General features: G+C 39.9%; 1 pseudogene; it reads left to right on the top strand.

Moving 5' to 3' along the window:
- Positions 1-12,019: 12,019 nt before the first annotated feature.
- On the top strand, positions 12,020-12,140 carry LOC111759881 (small nucleolar RNA U109; annotated as a pseudogene).
- Positions 12,141-23,887: the final 11,747 nt, after the last annotated feature.

Below are 23,887 nucleotides of genomic sequence, written 5' to 3'. Positions count from 1 at the left end.
AATGAGACCAAATTTATGTCAGCCCATAAATTTTATCCGGGCATGTTACTAAAATAATCTTTTAAAAATTAATCTGTTTAAACTGGAATTTCAATTTTAGTTTTCTCTGCTATTCAATATATATTTAAGTATGTATTATTTTTCATTTTTCTGAGGACTTGAATATTTTTAACTTTAGCCATGAGTATTTTATATATATACATATATATTTGAATTCAAGTGTTTTGTCTTGTTTTAATTTATATTAAACTTTTCTTTGTAAAAGAAATTTTGAATGATTAAAATAAGGTTTAACCTCTGTTTTAGGAGCAATCAGCTTATGACTTTTCAGTAGTTCTTCACTGTCCATTAATCTATGCCAATACTTAAAAAGTGCATTATTTTCTTCTACATCCTGACTTCATGTGACTATTTAAAATATATAATATCCATATAATTTACTGTATTATGTCTTCTTTTTGCTCTGAACTGTAGGTTGTCTAGAATCTATTTTTAATGCAAGCTCTCTTTTTTATGTTTGCAATTAGAGATGTCTTTGTTAAGCACTTATTTTAATAATATAATTTTATACTCATCTCTCATTATGTACATGTAATGAGTCTATTCTTATATTTTTGGCTCTTTTCTTTTTCTGGTCTTTATGTTGGTCTTGCTATCTTTTATGTGTATGTCTATGATTTTGAAACTGTTTCCTGTTGGTTTGTGTTATCAACGGTGTTCAACATGCACTCCAATATTTGAGACAATAATAAGTTCAGGGCATGCTTTAGATTGCAATAAATGTTAACTACCCTAACCACTGAAGATATGTTAGCAAACATTAAAGATGTTATTAATAGAATGTAATATAACCTCTGTGAAATGTGAAAACAGTGGTCTGATGGCATTGTCTCTCTTTTTTCCTTATTTCTATTAGTGCATCACACATTTTATGTAAGATGTAGTCTGAAGCATTTTTAAGACAATATCGTTTTGTTCATGATGGTATAGCACAATTCTATGTATCATCAAGGTTAAATTACTTAAATAATGATAAAATAAGAATGGAATAGACATGACAAAATATGTACTATAGTTTTATTTGTAAATAGCTGATGTTATATAATAATGGAAAAATTAGGTTAAATTTACTCAGCCCCTACTGGGTGCCAGACAATATTTAAAGGGATTTAGATATAATTTACATAGTTTATTTTAACAAGATAAACCTCACATAGGAAACAAGATAACTCTTATGTAGGAAAACCATCCTATTACTTGGTCAGGCAGTCTTAAGAATCATTTTGGAATTTTCTCTATGTCATCTAGTCCATCACCATATCCTATTGTTCTATGTCCAGAATATATCTGGAGTGAGACAATTTCTCAGTAAGTCCTCTGCTACCATCCTACCCCAAAGAACCATATTCTAAAATCATTAAATTATTTTTGCCTTCTTGTTTTCTGCCCCTCATACCCTTTGAGTCTAATCTCAATGTAAGGTCAGAGTGTTCATATAAAGTAAGTTGGATCATTTCTCTTCCCTCCACAAAGCCTGTAAGATATCCCATCACAGTAAGAGTGAAAAGGAAAACTTTTTCAAAAGCCTCCCGATCTAAATTATTCTTGCCCTCCTCCTACATTTTTGAATTTATGCTATATTACTGTGCCTTCTTGCTCACTTTGGAGAGGTCACACTGGCCTACTAATGCTAAACACATTAGTCATGATACTGCCTGGACTTTCTCCATTTTTTTCTTCTTCCTACATTTTCCTTCACCCAGTAAACCACATGGATCTTTTCTCATTCTCTTCCTTGTAAGATCATCCCTTACCACCTTACATAAAATCGTATCTGCCCCTTCCCTCATCCATGTTGTATTTGTGTTCCATAGCAGTTACCCCATCTAAATTTCCATGTAGTTTTCTTATGCCTTTCGATTTTTTTTTTTTTTTGTTTCATCCACAATGAAAGCTCTTGAATTCAGGATATTTACCTATTTCAATTCCATATCTCCAGCACCTAAAATAGTGTCTCAAAAAATGAAAAGATGAATTTTATAGATGATGAAGCTGGGGTGCCAAGAGATTACATGACTTGTTCGTGATCAGGCAACAGGTTAAAGAAAATGCATAGAGTTGAATCCAGACAACATGACTGAAGAACACACATTCTTCATCAACACTTTATGGCATGACTGTTTTTTCTACAAAAATATATTATTATGAGAGGAAAAACAGAATCAATTGCTTTCATAAATATTTTTAAAATAAACAAAAAATAGTAGTGGTCATATATATATATGTATATATATATGAATATATTGCTGGCAGGCATTCTCTTCAGTTGCTGAGAGAAGACAGTGTGGCTTTGGCAATTCCAGATAAATCTTGTCAACATATCAATATATGTGCATGGTCCCTTTTATAATAAGAAATAATTCTGTAAATGAAAGAGTGATCTATCAAGTTATGTGATTGGATTGCAGAGAAACTATACTGGTCAGGTATAAACTACAAGCTAAACTTGCATAAGAAAAGGATTCAGAAATAGAGCTACTCAATAAAGTGTAAAGTATCATTTGGTACATCCATGAAGACTTTAGCTGATCAGCTTTTGAGTGTGTTCTTTTCTGAGAAGTAATCTTGGGACCCAGGTTTCTTCTACGTTGTTGCAATACTTTCTCCCAAGAGCTTGTCTTCTTTGGCTGTCCACTTCCATTCTGATGGAAAAGTGTGATGGTTTCCCTTTTGGAAAAGAACTCCTGTATTTTATTTCATGTGAAAGATTTTTAAGTAAATTTTTAATTTCTTGAATATAGGACTTTTCAGGTAACCTATTTTGCTAGTGTGAACACTTTTAAAGAATTTTACATTTAATCTAAATTATTAAATTTAACAATAAAAGTTTGTTTATGTCATTTTTTATCCTTTCATTGCTTTTTAAAATTTTTTATTTGTTTTTTTAATTGTATTTCCTTGAAGATATCAATAGATGACAAAAAATGTTACATTAAAAAATATAAAAGGTTCCCATATACCCCACAACCCACCCCACCCCACTCCTCCCACATTAACAACCTCTTTCATCATTGTGGCACATTCATTGCATTTGGTGAATACATTTTAGAACACTGCTGTACCATGTGGATAATAGTTTACATTGTAGTTTATACTCTTCCTGCAGAACATTTAGTGGGTTATTGTCCAGCATCTGTCCCTACAATGTCATTTTGGACACATCAAGTCCCAAAAATACCCCCACATCCCATCTCTTCTTCCCTCTCCCTGCCCTTAGTAACTATTGTGGCCACTTTCTCCACATCAACAACACAATTTTTTCCATTACTATCTTTTAAATATCTGTGGGAAACTATAGTTTTATTTCTTCTTTCATCCCTTATTTGGCAATTTTGTGTTCTTCCTCCATAATGGTTGCTATATAGATTATTAAACCTTGAGGAGTAGAGATACAATTTCTCTTTCCCATTCTTTGTGCTATTTTGTCATAAATTGTGCTTTTATATGTGAATCAATGTAGTTTTCTGCAAGGCACCAATGTAATTTTCTTAGTCACTTATTTTTAAAGCCATTGAATTTTAAAAATCCAATGAGCATGCAGTAATCAGCCAAAGGGGTGCTGATGCAAAATACCAGATATTGGTTGGTTTTCATATAGGGTATTTATTTGTGGTAGGAGATTACAGATACCAGGACATAAGGTATAAGTTACTTCCCTCACCAAAGACTATTTTCACATATTGGAGCAAGATGGCTACTGACAGCTCCAAGGGTTCAGGCTTCCTGGAATCCTCCCTTCCAAGGTCTTTCATCTTTCTGGATTCAAGGTTCCATCCTTCCCAGGGTTTACTTCTTCTTGGGCTCAGCTTCCTTTCTTCCTGGGACTGGTTTCTCTTTCTCTGTGGGCTTTCTTCCTGGGGCTCCAGCTTAAGGCTTCAGCATCAGACTCTAAGATCAAAAAAAAAAAAACCCAACATTGTCCTTTACCATCTGTGAGTCCCCAAGAACCAAGGGATAGGGAATCAATGCCCTAATGATGTGGCCCAATCAAAACCCTAATCATAACGTAATCACATCCAGGTCCAGACCAATTTACAAACATAATCTAATATCTATTTTTTGAATTCTTAACTATGTCAAAATGCTACAATCCACCATCTAAATATCTAAAAGACATTACAATATTCAAAAAACCTTAAATCAGTTATAATGCAAGTACTAAATCATATCACAATCAATTTAAAAAATACAGTTTGTCTTGGGGCAAGGCCCCATCTGTTTTGGACCTCTGAAACTTACAGAACAAATCATCTGTTTCCAATACAAAAATGGACAGATGAAGGATAAATATTTTCATTACAGTAAGGAGAAATTGGGATGAAAACATGAGTCACAGTTTCTCTACAGTTCCGTTGACCTGCAGGGCATCTCTGTTCAATTTCAAAGTCTGAGAGTCATTCTTAAGAAGATGGTTTCTACTCCTTGGGGCAATATGGGGACATACCCTTTTCAAGGGCATTTTCTTGGTTCCACCCTCATCAAGCATCTGGGTGTCAACCAAGCTCCAGACCTCTCCCTCCAAGAGTGTTGGGGTTACTGCCACACCTTATCCAAACTTTGAGTTAGAGTGTTAACCTTCCTAGCACAGTGATGTGAAGACAACATTCCCCTGAACCTTTGGCATACAGACTCAACCTTCTCAGAGCAATGAGTTGATCACCTGGCCTTCTTTAACTTTTGGGGACAGGTCCACTCCTCTCAGACCTGTGAGGTGCTGACCTTAACTGCCCTAATCTTTGGGGAATATACTCCACCCTCTCTGAATACTGGAGCAGCAAAACTGTCCCAGAATATCTGACAGGAACATCCACCTCTTCAACTCCTGGGGCAAAATCACCCTCTCTGTACATATCACCCAAGGTGATGTATTAATTCCAGATCTCAGCTTCCATGGTTTTCCTCTTAAAGCTATTTCTCCTTCAATCTCTCCTTTCCATGTTCTTTTTATTCCAAGCTGACAGTGGTTTTGTTCATACAGTTCTCTCAAAAACCTTATTGGTTTAGCATGCAGTATGTAGGGGTCAAAAGCATCAGACAATAAGACTTTCCACAAGTCTTCCTTACATAACTGCATTTTCAATTCCGATTTATCAGTTCCAAGTTTAGCTAAGTCCTCCAGTGGGACACTTTCAACTGGAAGCTTGGTTTCCAGAGGCTTGGAATTTCCAGAATCAGTTTCTGTTTTCTTAGTGCCTGACAGTTCAGTCCTCAGAATATCTCTCTTATCAAGCATTTTGCTATAAGCTGCAAGCAGAAGCCAAGCTGCATTCTCCAGATTTACTTTGGAAACTGCTTCAGCTAAATGCCCAGGCTGACCATTTCCAATTTCTGCCTTCCATAAAATACCAGGAGTTAGTTTTGTTAAGTTCTCTGTAACTTTAAAACACAGATTACCTTTCCTCTAGTTTCCAATAATAGTTTCATCATTTACTTCTGAGGCATCATAAAAAGTCTCTTTATTATCCATTCTGCTATCAACATTCTCTTCAGAGTGGTCCAGGGCTTTTCCATCAAACATCTCAAAATTCTTTCACAAAATAACCTTTACACATTTATAAAACTGTTTCAGCATTTTGGTAATTGCAGAAGTACTTCCCCACTCCTCAGTACCAAATTCTGTATTAGTCAGCCAAAGGGGTGCTGATGCAAAATACCAGAAATTGGTTGGTTTTCATAAAGGGAATTTATTTGCAGTAGGAGATTACAGATACCAGGACATAAGGTATATGTTACTTCTCTCACCAAATTCTATTATCACATGTTGGAGCAAGATGGCTGCCTATATCTGCAAGGGTTCAGGCTTCCTGGGTTCCTCCCTTCCAGCGCTTTTCTTCTTTCTGGGCTCAATGTTTTTTCTTTTCCAGGACTTGCTTCTTCCAGGAGCTGGCTTCCCTTTCCTCTATGAGCTTCCTTTCTGGGGCTCCAGCTTAAGGCTTCAGCATCAAACTCCAACATCAAAAACTCCCAACTCTGTCCTTTGCCATGCCTTTTATCTGTGAGTTCCCATGAACCAAGGGGTTGAGACTCAATGCCCTAATGATGCGGGCCATTCAGAGCACTAATCATAACTTAATCACACCCAGGTCCAGACCAGTTTACAAACTTAATCCAATATCTATTTTTGGAATTCATAACTGTGTCAAACTGCTATAGCGTGAAACTAGATCTCATTATATCAAATTTAAATATTAGTACACATACTCTAGTTTGAGTTTGAGGATTATACTTTCTAAAATATTGTGAGATAAAAGCTATTCTTCTTACCTTTGAATGTGAACTAGTCACTGAACTACAATATGCAGTGAGTATTATGCACTTGGGTACTTATACCATTTCATTAAGCATTCTTGGAGTCCAGAAGAGATGTATAAATAGAAAACACTGTAACTCTCTTCTTCAAAAGAAAAGTAGGAAGATGAGATTTTTAAATCATTAACTCATGAAACTTTCTGGAACATTGAAGTATAGGAGATAAATATCTACATGAATGCACTTTGCATTTCAGTAAAAAATTATCCCTCAGTGGAAAAACCATATGACATAGGATTGGAAAAATAAACTTAGTCTTTAGTCCTAACTCTAATGCATAATAGGTATGTGGCATTACATTAATAACAGGTCCAATGAAATCCAATTTTTTCTTATGGAGAATATAACTCCCTTAACTCCTCAACAATTCCACAAATATTATATGAAATATATATATGAAAGCATAATCTCTGACATAATTTGTAATTATTTAATTTAAAAATATTATGTTTCTTATTAAAATTTTAATGTCTTACACCTATAAGTGGCAAGAAAGCTAGTTTAAGCTAATTGAAAATCTGACAGATGATTAAATTTATGAGCAAGTATACAGGAGAGCTTCAACAGTAAATAGAATACTATGATATTCTATGTGATAGAATATTAGAATATTAGAAGACTGGCACAGTTAAATATCAGAGGGTTTGTGTTTTCTGTTTTTCCTCATCTTGGACATACCATACACTAATCTATAGACTAATACCTGCCTCTACACATAAGAAATTCTTATAATTATGAAAATTACATGAATCCCTGTGTCCATACCAAGACTATATATCTTAGCAGATTGTTAAAGCTGGTCATGGAATCTGAATAAAATAAAGAAAGAAATATGATATTAGCAGGGAGCTATTTGGGAGCAAATATTCAATTAGTTAATACAGCCCAATTTTATCTATAGATTCAATGTAACCCAATTAAAATTTTATAAAGAAATTTTGCCAAAACATAAAAGCTGATTTTATAATTTATATGAGAAAGCAAAGAACTAGGATAGTCAAAACTACTTAGAAAGTATAGAACAAAGTTAGAGGACTGACATAATCTGATTTTAGGATTTATGAAAAAACTAAAATTTTCAACAGAGTGTGGGATTGTTGTCAAGATATATACTTTGATCAATGGAACATAATAGTGTTCAGAAAGAGATTTATATATATGTGGTGAAGATTAGGGCCACCATTTAGGGCTTGAAGAATATAGATGTGATGAGTCCCTCAGAATTCTCTTCAACACTCTTATGGGTCTGTGTAGAAAACAGAGTGATCTTTGAGAATGACAGTATATTATTGTACATTAAGTCAGGGAGCTATTCTAACTACAGCTGTTCTTTCAGATATGGCATTACTTCTTTCACAAATTAACACATCCACACCTACTCAGTATGCAGCAACTGATTTGGTAAACCTTTTTATCAATATTTGTTAGTTTGTTTTCATAGTGAAAGCTCAGCAAAACATCTTCACTGTCCTTCCTGAGGAATATAACAAATATTCAGTGTTGTGACTTAATCTCATCTGCAGATTCCTTGATTGAATTACCCTTCCACAAGACTTCACACTTTTCTATTACATTAATAACAGTATGCTGCTTGGACCTAATGGGCAATAGTAGCCACTACACTTGGCTTATTGTTAAGATATTTATATGTTAGAGTATGGGTAATATCTCCAAAAAAATTCCAGGGATTTCCACCTCCCTGAAATGTCTAGAAATCCAGTAGAAAGGACAATATCTAAATATCCATTTTAAGGTAAAGGATAAGCTGTTGTGTCTGGCCATACATATAATCAAAAAAGAAACAGAATGCTTAGTTGACCTCTGAGGATTTTGGAGGCAGCATAATTCTCATTTGGGTTTCTGTTTTGCCTCCCTTACTCAGTAACCTAAAAAGTTGCTGGCTTTGAGACAACTGAAACATGAGCAGGTGCTGCCACAGGTCCTAAAACCATGAATGGTATTCTGCCACTTAGGCCATAAAATGATCTAGTTTATCCAACGGTGCTTCAAGTAATGGAAGCAAATGCACATGCTGTTTGAAGACTTTGTCAAGCCTCTATATAAGAAACACAGATACGTGAGATTTTGGAGCAACATTCCCAATCTCCTCTGCAAATAACAACTGTTTTTGTTTGTTTGTTTGTTTGTTTTCCCAAGAAACAGCTTTTGACTAGCTACTGGGCCATAGGAAATATTAAATGCTTCTTAATGAAATATAGATCACCTGATTATAATGAGACCTGAGCTACTCTCTAGCAGAAAGGGTGTTGTAGGATGCAAAAATATTATTATGTTGGCAGTGCCCTGCAATACTCCATCATCAAATGGAAGAAGATTATAGATCAGGCTCTAGCAAGCCCAGAGGCACAAGTAAGTTGCCTAAAGTAGTGGTCAAATTCCCATGGCCCAGCCCCAACTATGTCCACATTACCTTCTGTATTAGTCAGCCAAAGGGGTGCTGATGCAAAATACTAGAAATATGTTAGTTTTTATAAAGGACTATTTATTTGGTGTAGGAGCTTACAGTTACTAGGCCATAAAGCCTAAATTACTTCCCTTACCAAAGTTTATTTTCACATGTTGGAGCAAGATGGCTGCTGAAGTCTGCAAGGTTTCAGGCTTCTTGGATTTCTCTGGGCTCAGATCCTCTGTTTTCTCCACAAAGTCAACTGTATACTATGAGGCACTCTAGGCTTTGCCTCTCTTCACTTGTTCAGCTGTAGACTATCAGGTAAAGAGCTCTGTCTCTCTTCCTGGGGCTCCAGCTTCAGCATCAAACCCCAACATCAAAACTCCAAGATTAAAAGCCTCAACTCTGTCCTTTGCCATGCCTTTTATCTGTGAGTCCTCACCCCCTAGTGGTGACTCAATGCCCTAATGATGTGGCCCAACCAAACCCCCAATCATAACTCAATCATGCACAGTTACAGACCAGATTACAAACATAATCCAATATCTATTTTTGGAATTCATAACTATATCAAACTGTTACATTCCACTCTCTGAATTCCAAAAAGACATTACAATATTCAAGAAAACCTTAAATTAATAACAGTGCAAGTACTAAATTGAATCACAATCAATTTAAAGAAATGCAGTTTGTCTTGGGGCAAAGTCCTGTCTGCTATAGACCTCTGAAACTTACACAAAAATTTATCTGTTTCCAATACAAAAGTGGACAGAGAAAGCATAAGCATTTTCTTTACTATAAGGAGAAATTGTGAGGGAAATATGAGTCATGGGACTCCTACAGTTCAGTAAACCTGCATGGCATCCTCCACTCAATTTCAGTCTGAGAGTCATTCTTAAGATGATGGTTTCTTCTCCTTGTGATCTTGTGGAAACCCACCCTTTCCATATGCTTGCCCAATGGTCATTTTCTTGATTCCACCCTCATCAAGCATTTAGGTGTCAACCAAGCCCCAGACCTCACTCTTCAAAACTGTTGGGGTAATTGCCACAACTTATCCAATCTTTGGGTTAGAATCTTAACCCCCCCTTGTACAGAGACATGAATACAACATGCCCCCTAACCTTTGGCAAACAGGCTCAACCCACTGAGAGCAACGAGTTGACCACCTGGCCTTCCCTAATCCATGGGGGGCATGTCCATCCCTCTCAGATCTGTGGGGTGCTGATTTTAGCCACCCTAATCCCTGAGGAATGTGCTCTACCCTCTCTGTACCCTGGGGTCATAAAACTCTCCCTAAACATTGGGTGGGAACATTCACCCTTTTCAACTGCTGGGGCAAACACCCTCTCTGTACACATGGGTGGCATTCCTCTCTTGGTCCATGGTGATGTCTTAATTCCAGATCTCAGCTTCCATGGTTTTCCTCTTAAAGCTGTTTCTCCTTCCAGGATTCCTTTCCATGCCTCTTTTAGTCCAAGCCAACAGTGGTTTTGTTCATACAGCTCTCTCAAAAAGTTTGTTGGTTTGGCATGTAGTAAGCAGGGTTCCAAGACATCAAACAGTAAGACTCTCCACAAGTCTTTCCTAGATAACTGCATCTTCAATCCTGATTTACCAGTTCCAAGTTTAAATAAGTCCTCCAATGGGGTATTTTCATCTGGGAGCTTAATTTCCAGGGCTTGGAATTTCCAGAATCAGTTTCTGTTTTCTTTGTGCCTGACAGGTCAGTCCTCAGCATTTCTCTCTCATTTAGCATTTTGCTGTAAGCTGCAAGCAGAAGCCAAGCCACATTCTCTGGGTTTACTTTGGAAATTTCTTCATCTAAATGCCCAGGCTTTCCATATTCAAATTCTGTCTTCTGTAGAACAGCAGGAGCTAATCTTGCTAAATTCTCTGTAACTTTAAAACATGGATCATCTTTCCTCAAGTTTCCACTAGTTTCATCGTTTCCTTCTAAGGCATCATAAAAGATCTCCTTAGCATCCATACTGCTATCAACAGTCTCTTCAAAACATTGTAGGTCTTTTTGTCCCAAGCATCTCACAATTCCTCCAAAAAATACCCCTTACCCATTTATAAAACCATTCCAGCATTTTAGTAATGGCAAAAGAACTTCACTCCTTGGTACTAAATGCTGTAATAGTCAGCCAAAGGGATACTGATGCAAAATGCCAGAAATCTGTTGGTTTTCATAAAGGGTATCTATTTGGGTTAGGAGCTTACAGTTGCCAGGCCATAAACCATAAGTTACTTCCCTCACCACAGTCTATTTTCACGTTTGTTTTTATAAGAAAAATTGAAATATTTATAGGAAATTTTATATATTTATTATTTTATATATTTAATTAGATTGATTTCTATCATTGTATCTAATTGTTTTTCAAATATTTTGCTCTTTTAAAGAGGAGTATATTTTAGACAGAATGCTAAATCACACATAGCTTTTAATCATTCAGCTTGGCCATGAAACACTTACTTTCAGATTCCAAGTTAAATTTAGTTTATGTCTTGTCATTGTGGATGTAAGTGTATCATTGTTCTGTTGGCAAGATAATCTTTCATAGCTGATATTTTTCTTCTTAGTATATATCTCATATAATGAATAATAGATTGATTACATCATATTCATCAACTTTTTTAAATTTTTTTCAATTCTTCTTTTTATCACATCTACATAAACATTTTTGTCCCTACCTTCATTCAGTTAATATTAATGCAAAACATTTCTCTCATAGTTTTTTTAAAATATAAAAGAAAAGTCATGGAGCTTTTCCAGTGAAGTCATACATTTAATTAAATGAAAAATTTATAATATTTTATGCTGTCACTCACAATATTTGGTTAATTAGAATAGGTGGATTGTGGGTTCTAATTTGTTTTGTCTTATTTTATTTATTTCCTATACATAGACATCTAACTAAAATGTGCCCTTTCTTAGACCTCATTTGATCATTTCTCCTTTCTCTGCCTTTATTCATTTCTTCCACTAATTATGTGAAAATGTTCCTGCCATATAATAGCAATTTTTCTAAGTAACCCTAAACTTACCTTTCCCAGAAAAATGTCAGAAGGGAGCTCCTTTTCTTTCTGCTCCAGACGGCTTTTTCTCTTACTAATAGGAACCATATCATTATTTTTAAGTTGACCTTGACATAAATTACAAATTAAAATGTTCTACAGAATACCATTTGGAAAAAAAATTAGGTGACTGAAAGATTGATTCAAAATCCCTATGGGTTGCATGTGAAGATGTCTGTTCCTCTTTCCTTTAGGAGCAGGAATATATCCATAATATGCTACATATTTGAAGAACCTGGATTAGATTTTGTTGACCTCTATTTTTTAAAATTCTATTTCACTTATCTGTGCTCTAATATTTTTCTTATTTCTTTCCTTCTTGTCACTCTGGATTTCATTTGCTCTTCTTTTTCTAGTTCTTCCAGTTTTGAGTTATGTCTCTGATTTGAGAAGTTTCTTCTTTTTAATTTATCTTGAGCTACAAATTTCCTTCTCAGCACTGTCTTCACTACATCCCATGACATTTGGTATGCTTTATTTTCATTTCATTTGCCTCAAAATATATCCTAATTTTGTTTCTGGTTTTCTCTTTATCTCCTTGGTTGTTTTAAGAGTACTTTGGTTAAGTTCCACATATTTGTGAATTTTCCATTTCCTCTTCTGTTATTGATTTCTATCTTCATTCTGTAGTTGTTGGAGTATATACATCAGGGGATGAGGGTCATATAAGACCTCTAAAGCCTTTCTAAAATCAGGATTTCCCAGCTAAATCAGTGACAGGGACCACAAAGATGGTACAGAATGACTCCAAAATGCTCTACGGATGGGTACAGTAAGGATACCAAGAGATTCTCTTACTGATACCCAAAGCTAAGCTTTCTTGCCGTGCCAAGCAAATGCAGCTCTTTAACTAACTGCCCTCCAGTGCCCTGAGTAAGCACTGTGTCCTTAAGTACCAACCTCCAAGACCTATTCTCAGGGATGTTTGAAACCATTTTTGCCAGGGTCTTTGTCTGGGGCAGGTGGAAACAATGGTTGCCACAGCCTGTAACAGGGGCTTATTGAAACAATGACTGCTTTTAGAGCTGGGTCCCCAGTGATCCTTCTCAAAAGCCACGATCAGTGATCAGCCAAGCCCACACGTGGACTTAGAGAAGAGTGTTTTTATTTCCCTTTTGGTCAAAAGGGAGGTTCCCAGAGCCTGAACCTCAGGGTAGCCTGCCATGAAAGCGGAGCATGTGTGCTAGTAGCAGCCATGATGAGAGAGCAATTTATTGTTCTTTACCATAATTTATCAGATTTCTCCTCCCTCCCTTACCTCAAAGAGTTGCAGTGCTCTTCTCTTCACCCAAGTTTCAAAATATTTGTGTCAGATAAACTCCTACCTATTTAATATTTGTTTTGGCTAAATTGACTGAGTTCTGGAATTCCTTACTCTATCTTCCCACAATCCCTCTCATTTGTAATTATATCAAATGAACTTCAGATACACATTTTTCCTATACCCCACTATCTGCATACCTTTGTTTTCATTGTTACAAATGATATGTTTACACATTACATGTTTTATACCATAGATTTTTGTCATTATTTTGAGTATTCACTTTTATAAAATCTGTACAAATGAGAAGCAGAGTTGCACACATATAAACACATTATAACAATACAGATGTTTTTAATTGCACATGTTGTTAAACTTTACCAGCCATATTTATTCTTTTATACTGCTTTTGATCCACTTATCCCCTCTAGGTTGTTGGCTATGTTACACAAAACAATTTAAGAACATGCCAGTTTAGTTAAGCAACTAGTTTATTAAGGAAATGAGGGAACATAATAGAAATGGGAGAATTTAACAGATTACAAGTCCCCATGTGTACCTGAGGGCTGGTTCAGGCAGAGGGAGAGAAAGATTTAACTTGTGTGGTTGCTTTTTATACCATTAATTATTCCTTCCCTTGCTAGTTTTGAGGGAAGCATCACAGTTGTTTGCTGTTTTGATTGATTACCCCCACCTGCCATTCTTCCAGTGATGTGGGCTATGGGTGGGAGGCTCTTTGTCTCTTCAGAGATAACCTAAACTATCTGCGACTTGTGGGTGTGGGATGATAAAAAGGCTGCATTCCTGCCCTTGGTGACCAGGAAACAGTTTAACAATGCAAGGTCTATAAAGTTTAAGTATTCAGGGGAAATGCAAACCAAATATGCTAAAAGCTTATCTAGAATACCTGAGGTCCATGCTAAAAACTTACCTAAGATGTGGAAATATATGCTAATTCAAGCCTATTGAGAACTGAAACTAAAGGACCATTTGGCCTTTCCTCTCTGTTTAAAAGGGACTCAAAAATCTTTTTTGGGGGCTTGGGATTGAAACAGAAAGTTCCCGAGTCTGGCTGGCCATCAATAAACCATTTTTCCTTCTCAAAATCATTCCTGAGTCCTGGCCTCTCTATACGCAAATAATTGAAACTCTCTCAAATTCTACAACACCAGGGGGCAATAATAAAGCCCCTTGAGAATATCCAGGACTTTTCCTAGATCCCAGACAAAATCTTGTTCCAAGTGGGGAGTTCTCATGAGGTTCTTCCAGCAACCTTCTGATGGGGTCTTTCCCTCAGAATTTTCAGATGGGGTCCATGGCCATGTGTTTCACAGCCATATTTTTCTGTCAGGTTTTAGGTTCATCATCCCATTTGCTAAACTAGTCTGCTCCACTGTGGGAAGCCATGATAATGGACCACAGGGGATCTCAGCAAGTGTGCGCAAGGCAAACCGCCTGCCTTATTAACAGAGAGACCATGCCTGTCAACATGGCGACGGTCCCTCTCTTGTTCCTCTTCCTTGTCCTTCTTCCACTATAATCTCCCAGGCAAAAAGGATCGCACCTGCACAGTACTGCTCCAGGGCCACAATTGGCGTGAAAATGTACAACCTATGACAAGCAGCCTAGCAATTTTTCATTGCCTTTTATGGAAACTTGCCTTGCACACCAATCACACCTTGCCACGTATTCTACCCTCAGTATAAAGTCTGATGCTCCACCCTCAATAAACGAGACTTGATCAGAATCCTGTCTTGTCACCATTCTTCTCGTCTCTTGTCCCTCCAATTTCCACTCCCTCTTTCAGGTCCTCCTTCGACTGTCCCACGGGTCGGGTCAAGTGGTGCCCGAACAGGGACCTGAAAATGAGGGATCCAGTGAGGAACGTCGATAGAAAGCCCAGCCGGGTCAATTCTATGAGTCAAGAGTTAAGAGCTGAGAAACCAGATCCTTACTGAGAGGCCATCAGCCTCCGTATCAACATCCTTAGCAAACAAGAGGACGCCAGAGGGAACCTGCCTCCCGGTCAAAGCCTCGGTAAGTGATCGGTGCATAAGGGACAAGCAGTGAGTGAGCATGAGGCATTTATAGAAGGCCTCAGAGAGGCGTTAAAGACGAGAGGGGTAAAGGTTAAAATAAAAGAGTTGCAAAAATTTTTTACCTTCCTAAAAGAAGTCTGCCCGTGGCTTCCCCAAGAGGGAACCATAGAAGAAAAGCGGTGGCATAGGGTAGGATACGCTCTGCAGGATTTTTACAAAACCTTTGGCCCTGAAAAGATCCCCATTACAGCCTTCCATTATTGGAATGTTATCAATGACATCCTCGAAGTCCCTCACGCCAATGCCCTTGCCGCTAGCGTAGTCGCAAAAGACGAGGAACTTTTAGCACAGGACCGGACAAACCCACCCTCAGTCAAAACCCCCGTTAATACTTCCCCACAGATTCAGACTCAGTATCCATCAAAATAGAAAGTGATGAAGAGCCAGCTCCACCCCCTTGTAACCGCAGTAGCTCTAAAGGAAAGACTTGTTCCAACCCGGGAGGACGAGTCACCTGTAAATCAGGTCCTAACGCTCTAGACACCGATTCCGAGGATTCCAGTTCGGAAAGTGAAAAGCGCCCCACCATTTTTCACCCTCCTCCATATGCCCCTACTGCACCCCCCTTTCTCGCTCCTTCTACTAACTCAGACCCCAACGCAGATCTAAAATCACAGCTCATTCTTTTAAAGGAGAGAAAGGAGCTCCAGTCCCAGTGCTCAGTCCTGCTACACCAACTTAATTTAAACCCCCCTCTGCTCAATCTCCCCAAAACTTCCCCAACATCAACACCTGTCCCTTCTCAAGCCACTAACTTCCGCAAACCATTCAGCCGCAACGGTTCCGCTTTAGCCAGGTGCACATTCCCCCGCCTCGCATTTCCTGTTGTCGAGAGACCGGGAAGTCCCCATTAAGCTGGTGATGATGCCGCCATTGAGCCAGAGCCTGAGCGCGTCTACAATCCTTTCCCCTTCAAAGCCTTAAAGGAGCTAAAATCCGCAGTTACCACTTATGGGCCTACCGCTCCTTACACCCTCTCTGTGTTAGAGCACATTGCTGATGGGTGGCTCACTCCCAACGACTGGCACACCCTCCCTCGCTCTGCTCTCAGTGTGGGAGACTATCTTCTCTGGAAATCAGAATAGAGTGAATTTTGCAAAGATGCCGCCCAGCATAATCTCAAAACCAAGAATGGGTGGACTGAGGACATACTCCTTGGTACAGGAGATTTTAAACAAACCTCAGAACAAGTGCATTTTGATGCCAGTCTTTTTGAACAAGTCCGTGCTGCTGCCCTTAAGGCATGGAAGAGACTGCCCACTGAAGGTCAATCCCTCACCTCCTTAAACTCTACCCCTCAGGGCCCCGAGGAACCATTTTCTGATTTCGTGGGTAGGCTTTGCACTGCTGCAGAGAGAATGTTCGGTGATGCCAATACAGATGCAGAATACGTAAAACAAATAGCCTATGAAAACGCCAATACAGCGTGCCAAGCAGCTATTAGACCCTATAGGAAAAAGGAAGACCTCTCAGGCTTCATTAAGCTTTGCTCTGACATTGGTCCTTCAAAACAACAGGGCCTAGCTGTAGCTGCCGCAATAAAAGAGGCTACCTCTCAACAAGTTAATGTCCTTGCTGCAGCCCTTAAAGAAGCGTTTCCGCCTCTTGCGCCTCGTGGGCCAAGAGCATGCTTTTCTTGCGGCGACCCCAGCCATCTAGCAAAAGACTGTCACCGCCTTCGTGCTAACCCAAAGTCTTCCCCACTTCCTAGCATATGCCCACGCTGCCGCCGGGGTAAACACTGGGCTAATGAGTGCAGATCCGAAACCAACTCCTCAGGACACCCCCTCCCTCCTTTTCGGGGAAACCGGAGGAGGGGCCAGACCCAGGCCCCGACACCAAAACAAGTTTATGGGGCAGTTTCCGCCAACAACAATCCATTTCAAACCTGCAGGGCCACCCCGGGAAGCGCAGGATTGGACCTCTGTACCTCCTCCCACACAGTATTAACGCCTCAAATGGGAGTCCAAGCCCTGCCAACCGGTGTATTTGGACCATTACCAGATAAAGCTTTTGGCTTAATAATCAGACGGGGCAGCTCCCTTATCAGTGTCCTCCATATTTCCCCCGGAATCATAGATAACGATTTCACTGAAGAAATAAAAGTTATGGTTTCTGCCCCCAAAAGCATCACCTCTTTACCCGCAGGGCAGCGAATCGTCCAATTGCTAATTCTCCCCTTAATACCAACCAATAATGCAGCCATTGGCAATGACCGCAGGGATAGAGGGTTCGGCTCTTCTGACCTTTACTGGGTGCAAGCTATTTCCACCAGCAAACCCACAATGACTCTGTGGCTCAATGGTAAAGAATTCACCAGCTTAATAGATAAGGGAGCAGATGTTACTATCCTGAAAAAGGCCAATTGGCCATCCAATTGGCCCCTCTCTCCCACACTAACTAATCTGAAGGGCATAGGTCAAACTCAAAACCCCGAAAAAAGTTCCATGCTAATAATGTGGAAGGATAGGGAAGGAAATCAGGGAACCATACAGCCTTATGTCCTCCACGGACTCCCCATTAACCTTTGGGGAAGAGATCTACTCTCTCAAATGGGACTTTTCATGGGCAGCCCCAATGATATAGTTACAGCTCAAATGCTTTCACAGGGATTCAAACCAGGAAAAGGCCTGGGAAAATTTGAGTCAGGCATTACCAAACCTATACTAGTAACAGGACAAAACAACAAAAAGGGCCTAGGAAATTTATCCTAGGGGTCGTTGATCTTCCTGTACCCCATGCAGATCAAATCACCTGGTTATCAGATGAACCTTTGTGGGTCGATCAATGGCCTCTGTCATCAGAAAAATTACAGGCTGCTCAGCAGCTAGTACAGGAACAGCTAACAGCAGGACATATCATAGAAAGTAACTCTCCTTGGAATACCCCTATTTTTGTTATCAAGAAAAAATCTGGTAAATGGCGATTACTACAAGATTTAAGAGCAGTAAATAAAACTATGGTATCTAGGGGGGCCTTACAACCCCTCTCGCCATCCCTTTCGGATATTACAAAATTATTATAGATTTAAAGGATTGTTTTTTCACCATTCCATTACACCTGGTTGACTAAAAGTACTTTGCATTCAGCCTTCCCTCCATCAACTTTAGAGAGCCTATGAAAAGATATCAGTGGAAAGTTTTACCCCAAGGCATGACTAACAGCCTTACTTTGTGCCAAAAGTTTGTAGCTTCTGCTATAAATGGAATCAGAACAATGTGGAAAAAACTGTATATCATTCATTATATGGACGATATCCTCATAGCCGGAGATAATGGCCAGGATGTCTTACAATGTTATGGGAGTATGGAGCAAGCCTTGCGAGTGCACGGGCTTCAAATTGCCCCCGGTAAAGTGCAGCTGCAAGACCCTTACATTTATCTTGGCTTCCATATGACAGGACACAAAATCATTACCAGAAAGGCTAGCCTCAAGCTAGATAAACTAAAAACCCTAAGTGACTTTCAAAAATTGTTAGGCGACATAAATTGGCTATGTCCCTATCTAAAACTAACCATAGGAGATTTAAAACTCCTATTCAACATATTACAAGGAGACTCTAACCCCAACTCTCCTAGGAGTATTACTCAGGAAGGACGCCAAGCATTAAAACTAGTTGAACAGGCTCTACACTTGCAATTTGTCACATCCATAGATTACAATCAGCCCTTGTTTTTCATCATATGTAAAATTTCCCTCACTCCCACAGCAGTATTCTGGAAAACGGCGCCTATATTATGGGTGCACTTACCCGTGTCCCCCGCAAAGGTAATCCATCCTTACTACCAAGCTATTGCAGATATTATCCACCTAGGGAGAGAGCAAAGCAGGCATTATTTCAGTAAAGACCCTGATGTTATAATCCAACCTTATACTAAGGAACAAGTCAGCTGGTTACTACAAACCACTGATAGCTGGCCTATTGCCTGTGCAACCTGTGCTGGACAAATAGACAACCACTACCTCAATAATAAGCTGCTTCACTTCTTAAATACGCATGAATTCATTTTTCCCACAACTACCTCTCTCCAACCCATCCCTACCACCCTATCAGTATTCCCCAATGGGTCCTCTTCAAGAATCGCCGCTTATGTTTGTGAAGGCAAAACAGTGCGACTTCAAAGTCATTCAAAGTCTGCACAACTCACTGAACTGCGTGCTGTTATAGCTGTATTTTCCACCTTCCAGGACGCTCCTTTCAACCTCTTTACAGACAGCACCTATATAGCCCAGTCAGTCCCTCTCCTTGAAACAGCCGCTCAAATAAAAAATGTATCAGAAGCAGCCTCCCTGTTTACTCAGCTGCAGTCTTTTATTCAAAGTAGACATAACCCATTTTATATTGGCCACCTTAGAGCCCATTCCAACCTCCCAGGCCCCCTTACTCTGGGGAACCATCTGGCCGATCAAGCTACTCGATTAGTGTGCTGTGTTAACCACAGCCTAAATAACAAATTAAATCCCCTTAATGAAGTTATCAGAATCCATCAACTACACCATCTTAATTCACATACCTTAAGACTTATGTTCAAAATTACTAGGGAACAAGCCTGTCAAATCATCAAAGCATGTCCTTCCTGCATCACCTTCCTACCTACACCACATTTAGGAGTAAACCCTTGCGGTTTAATACCCAATGCCCTCTGGCAAATGGATGTAACTCATATTCCTGAATTTGGTAATCTGAAATATGTGCACGTTATAGTTGATACCTTTAGCGGCTTCATCTTTGCTACCCCACAAACGGGAGAAGCAGGAAAAAATGTTATAGCACATGTATTAGGCAACCATGGCAGTACTGGGAACTCCACAGCGAGTAAAAATGGACAATGGCCCGGGATATACAGGCAGTGTATTTACAACATTCTGCCAGCACCTACACATACAGCATACTACAGGCATTCCTTATAACCCTCAAGGCCAAGGTATAGTTGAAAGAGCCCATTTATCCCTAAAAAATACCATCGAAAAAATAAGAAAGGGGGAATGGTATCCTGTCAAAGGATCCCCCAGAAACCTGCTATCCCTCTCTCTCTTCATTTAAAATTTCCTAAACTTGGACAAAAAGAGACACTCCGCTGCAGAACGCTTCTGGCACCCCCAGTCTGCCACTAACCATGCCACAGTTCTGTGGAAAGATCCCATGGATAACACATGGCACGGCCCTGACCCAGTCCTGCTATGGGGCAGAGGATCAGTTTGCGCTTATTCAAAAGAACTGGATGCAGCCAGGTGGCTACCTGAACACTTGGTAAAACAAGTGGATAACAATAACCAATTATCCAGGGTAGAGAATTCTTCCTGAGAAAGATATTGTTCTCTTACAGGACACGAAGCAATCCAAAATGCTACCCTTAAAGATCTGGACATTGAACTGCCTTCTGAGTACTGCCCAGGGGGATATGGGACCACCCGCCAACCCACAGAAGATCTTGGAAAATCTATACGGTAAACCTTCTGAGTGCAAAGGAGGTCAGGTTATCATCGTACCCAATATGTATACACAGTCTGTGCAGTGCAATAATAATAAGATAGCCTATTTGCAGGCCCCGACTATTCATACCGGAGGTTATGGGAAACAACAGTGGGTCTGCCAAAACCTACCTAGAGTAATTCCCTCCATAGGCGGCTGCCCTGGACCCTGCCACTGTAAATCTATATACCCATCCATGCACAGCAGCTGTTATAATGAGGTACAATCGTGCACCGAAAACAATAAGACCTATTATACTGCTAAATTAGCTCGTACCAAATCTGGCAGCGCTGGAGGAGACTGGAGCAATAATCCCAGTCCTCTAGGGAATAGTAAGCTAACCCAAGCCGGCTGTCACGGTACCATGGGAGACACTGTTTGCTGGAATCTAGTCCCTCCTGTAGATGTCTCGGACGGAGGGGGCCCACAAGACAAAGCCCGGCAAATAATAATCCATGAGAGAATCGAGGAAATCATAAAGAGCTCATTTCCTCAAATTGAATATCATCCCTTAGCTTTACCTAAGACTGGGGACTTAAATATAGATGCTCAAACTTTCGATATCCTTGAAGCTACCTTTAAATTGCTCAATAAATCCCAACCTTATACTGCACAGAACTGCTGGCTATGCTTACGGATAGGGACCCCTGTACCTCTAGCTTTAACTACAGCTAAGAATTCCTATCGTCCTAATAGTACCTGTACCATTATCCCACCCATTAGAGTACAACCTATCTTTACTTATGCTAACACTTGCCTGCACTCTCCGTCTACCAACAACAGTGGTGAGATTCACTTAGGACATCTCACTTTCACCCAGTGTAACTCAACATCCATTACATCTGGCGCTCTTTGCGCAGACAATAGCTCAGTGTTCGTTTGTGGCGGTAATCTTGCTTATACCTTCTTGCCGTCTAACTGGACGGGGACATGCACTTTTGCTATTCTCCTCCTCGATGTTAATGTTATTAACGGAACTGAACCTGTACCTATTCCCAGCATAGACTATATTGCCAGCCACTTTAGAAGGGCTGTGCAGTTGATCCCACTTTTTGTTACATTAGGCATTTCCGGAGCCCTGGCCACTGGTACGGCAGGGTTAGGAATTTCTCTCACTCAATATACAAAATTATCTAAGCAATTAATTGATGATGTCCAAGCTTTGTCGAGCACTACACAAGATATTCAAGATCAAACAGACTCCCTAGCTGAGATAGTCTTGCAGAACAGGAGAGGGTTAGATCTGCTTACAGCAGAACGTGGAGGAATATGCTTGGCTCTGCAAGAACAGTGCTGCTTTTATGCCAACAAGTCTGGTATTGATTGAGATAAAGTTAAAAAGCTTCAAGAAGACCTGGAAAAAAGAAGGAGTTAGCCAACAACCCCTTGTGGAGTGGGCTTCATGGATTGTTACCATATATACTCCCCCTCTTGGGACCTCTGCTTGGCCTACTAATACTTCTATCACTAGGACCTATTCTCTTTAACAAGATTATGGCTTTTTTAAAGCAACAACTGGATGCCATAAAAATGCAGCCTCTCCAGGTCCATTACCACCGACTAGACATGGCCAATCGTGAAAATTATAATGGGCCTACTCAGAGGCCATAGCACGATCGTCGTAATAATTAGTCACCCACTATTAGCAGCTACCCCCTTGTGGCTTAATGGCACTCTTCCATATAATTACGTTAGCAAAACAATTCCTTTGGCACCCTTCGAAACAAATGTCACCTGCCTCCTGACTCCTCTCACCCCTTTTTTCAGCTTGGATCACATCTCCCATCATGGCATGGCTCGCACCCCTGCTCAGCTCCTTTATCATAATCATTATAATCTGTGCTTTTATGCCCTGTCTTCTTAAATTCTTACAGAAACGCGTGGAAGTTATATCAGCCTACGCCGTGTACATCGCACATGCGCGCCGATACCAACTGATCACGACCGAAGAGCCCGCCACTATAGCCACCCCTTTTTAACCTCTCTTAAACCTTTTTCTCATTATCTCACCCCCCATGGTCGTTTTTTGGCCCTCCGGTCTCTAGGCCGCTCCACTTCCCCCATTTTTTGCTGTGCGTTGTTAGCCACCAGTGTGAGTCACTGCGCCTGCCTCACCATTAGAGGCGGCTGATCAATCTCTCACACCCTGAGGAGCTGAACTGGATAGCCAATGACGGGCAACTGGGCATGAACGGTTGTAAGGCACAGCGACCTAAGACAGAGACACGGCCTTTTGCTGCTGTTGCATTCTCGATGATGGGTAGGCCAACCGTTTGCACGCCCCGACCTAAGACAGGCACAGTTCCCCCCAGGTTCCAAACGGTGGCCACAAAATATAAGAGAAAAGGGGGACCTGTGGGAAGCCGTGATAATGGACCACAGGGGATCTCAGTGAGCGTGTGCAAGGCAAACCACCCACCTTATTAACGGAGAGACCATGCCTGTCAACATGGCGACGGTCCCTCTCTTGTTCCTCTTCCCTGTTCTTCTTCCACAATAATCTCCCAGGCAAAAAGCATCGCGCCTGCACAGTACTGCTCCAGGGCCACAATCGGCATGAAAATGTACAACCTATGACAAGCAGCCTAGCAACTTTTCATCACCTTTTATGGAAACTTGCCTTGCACACCAATCACACTCTGCCACATATTCTACCCTCAGTGTAAAGTCTGATGCTCCACCCTCAATAAACGAGACTTGATCAGAATCCTGTCTTGTCTCCATTCTTCTTGTCTCTTGTCCCTCCAATTCCCACTCCCTCTTTCAGGTCCTGGTTCGACTGTCCCACCGGTCGGGTCACCTCACTAGTGTCCTTTCCTTCCAGAGAACTCCCTGTAGCATTACTTGTAGAGGTCTAGAGTAACAATCTACCTCAACTTTCTTTTATATGGGAATGTCTTAATTTCTCCCTCATATTTCAAACAGTCTTATTGAAATAAAATTATTGGATGAAGTTTTCTTTCAGCACTCACAAATTCCACCCTACTTCCTTCTTTCCTTATGGTTTCTGATGAGAAATTGGCACTTTTCTCACCATTAACTGTTTTGTATATAACATGTTACTTTTTCCCTTGTGGCTTTTGGAACTCGTCCTTGTGTTCTCCAGTTTGACTACATTAAATGTGGCACATTTCTTTTCAAATTTATCCTGTCTGATGTTCATTGAGCTTTGTGAATATGTTTTCATGTCATCT

This window comes from Dasypus novemcinctus, chromosome 10, assembly GCF_030445035.2.
Source record: "Dasypus novemcinctus isolate mDasNov1 chromosome 10, mDasNov1.1.hap2, whole genome shotgun sequence".
In the NCBI taxonomy this organism is placed as follows: domain Eukaryota; kingdom Metazoa; phylum Chordata; class Mammalia; order Cingulata; family Dasypodidae; genus Dasypus; species Dasypus novemcinctus.
The sequence above is the reverse complement of the archived record's forward strand: the minus strand, read 5'-3'. Positions and strand labels throughout refer to the sequence as shown.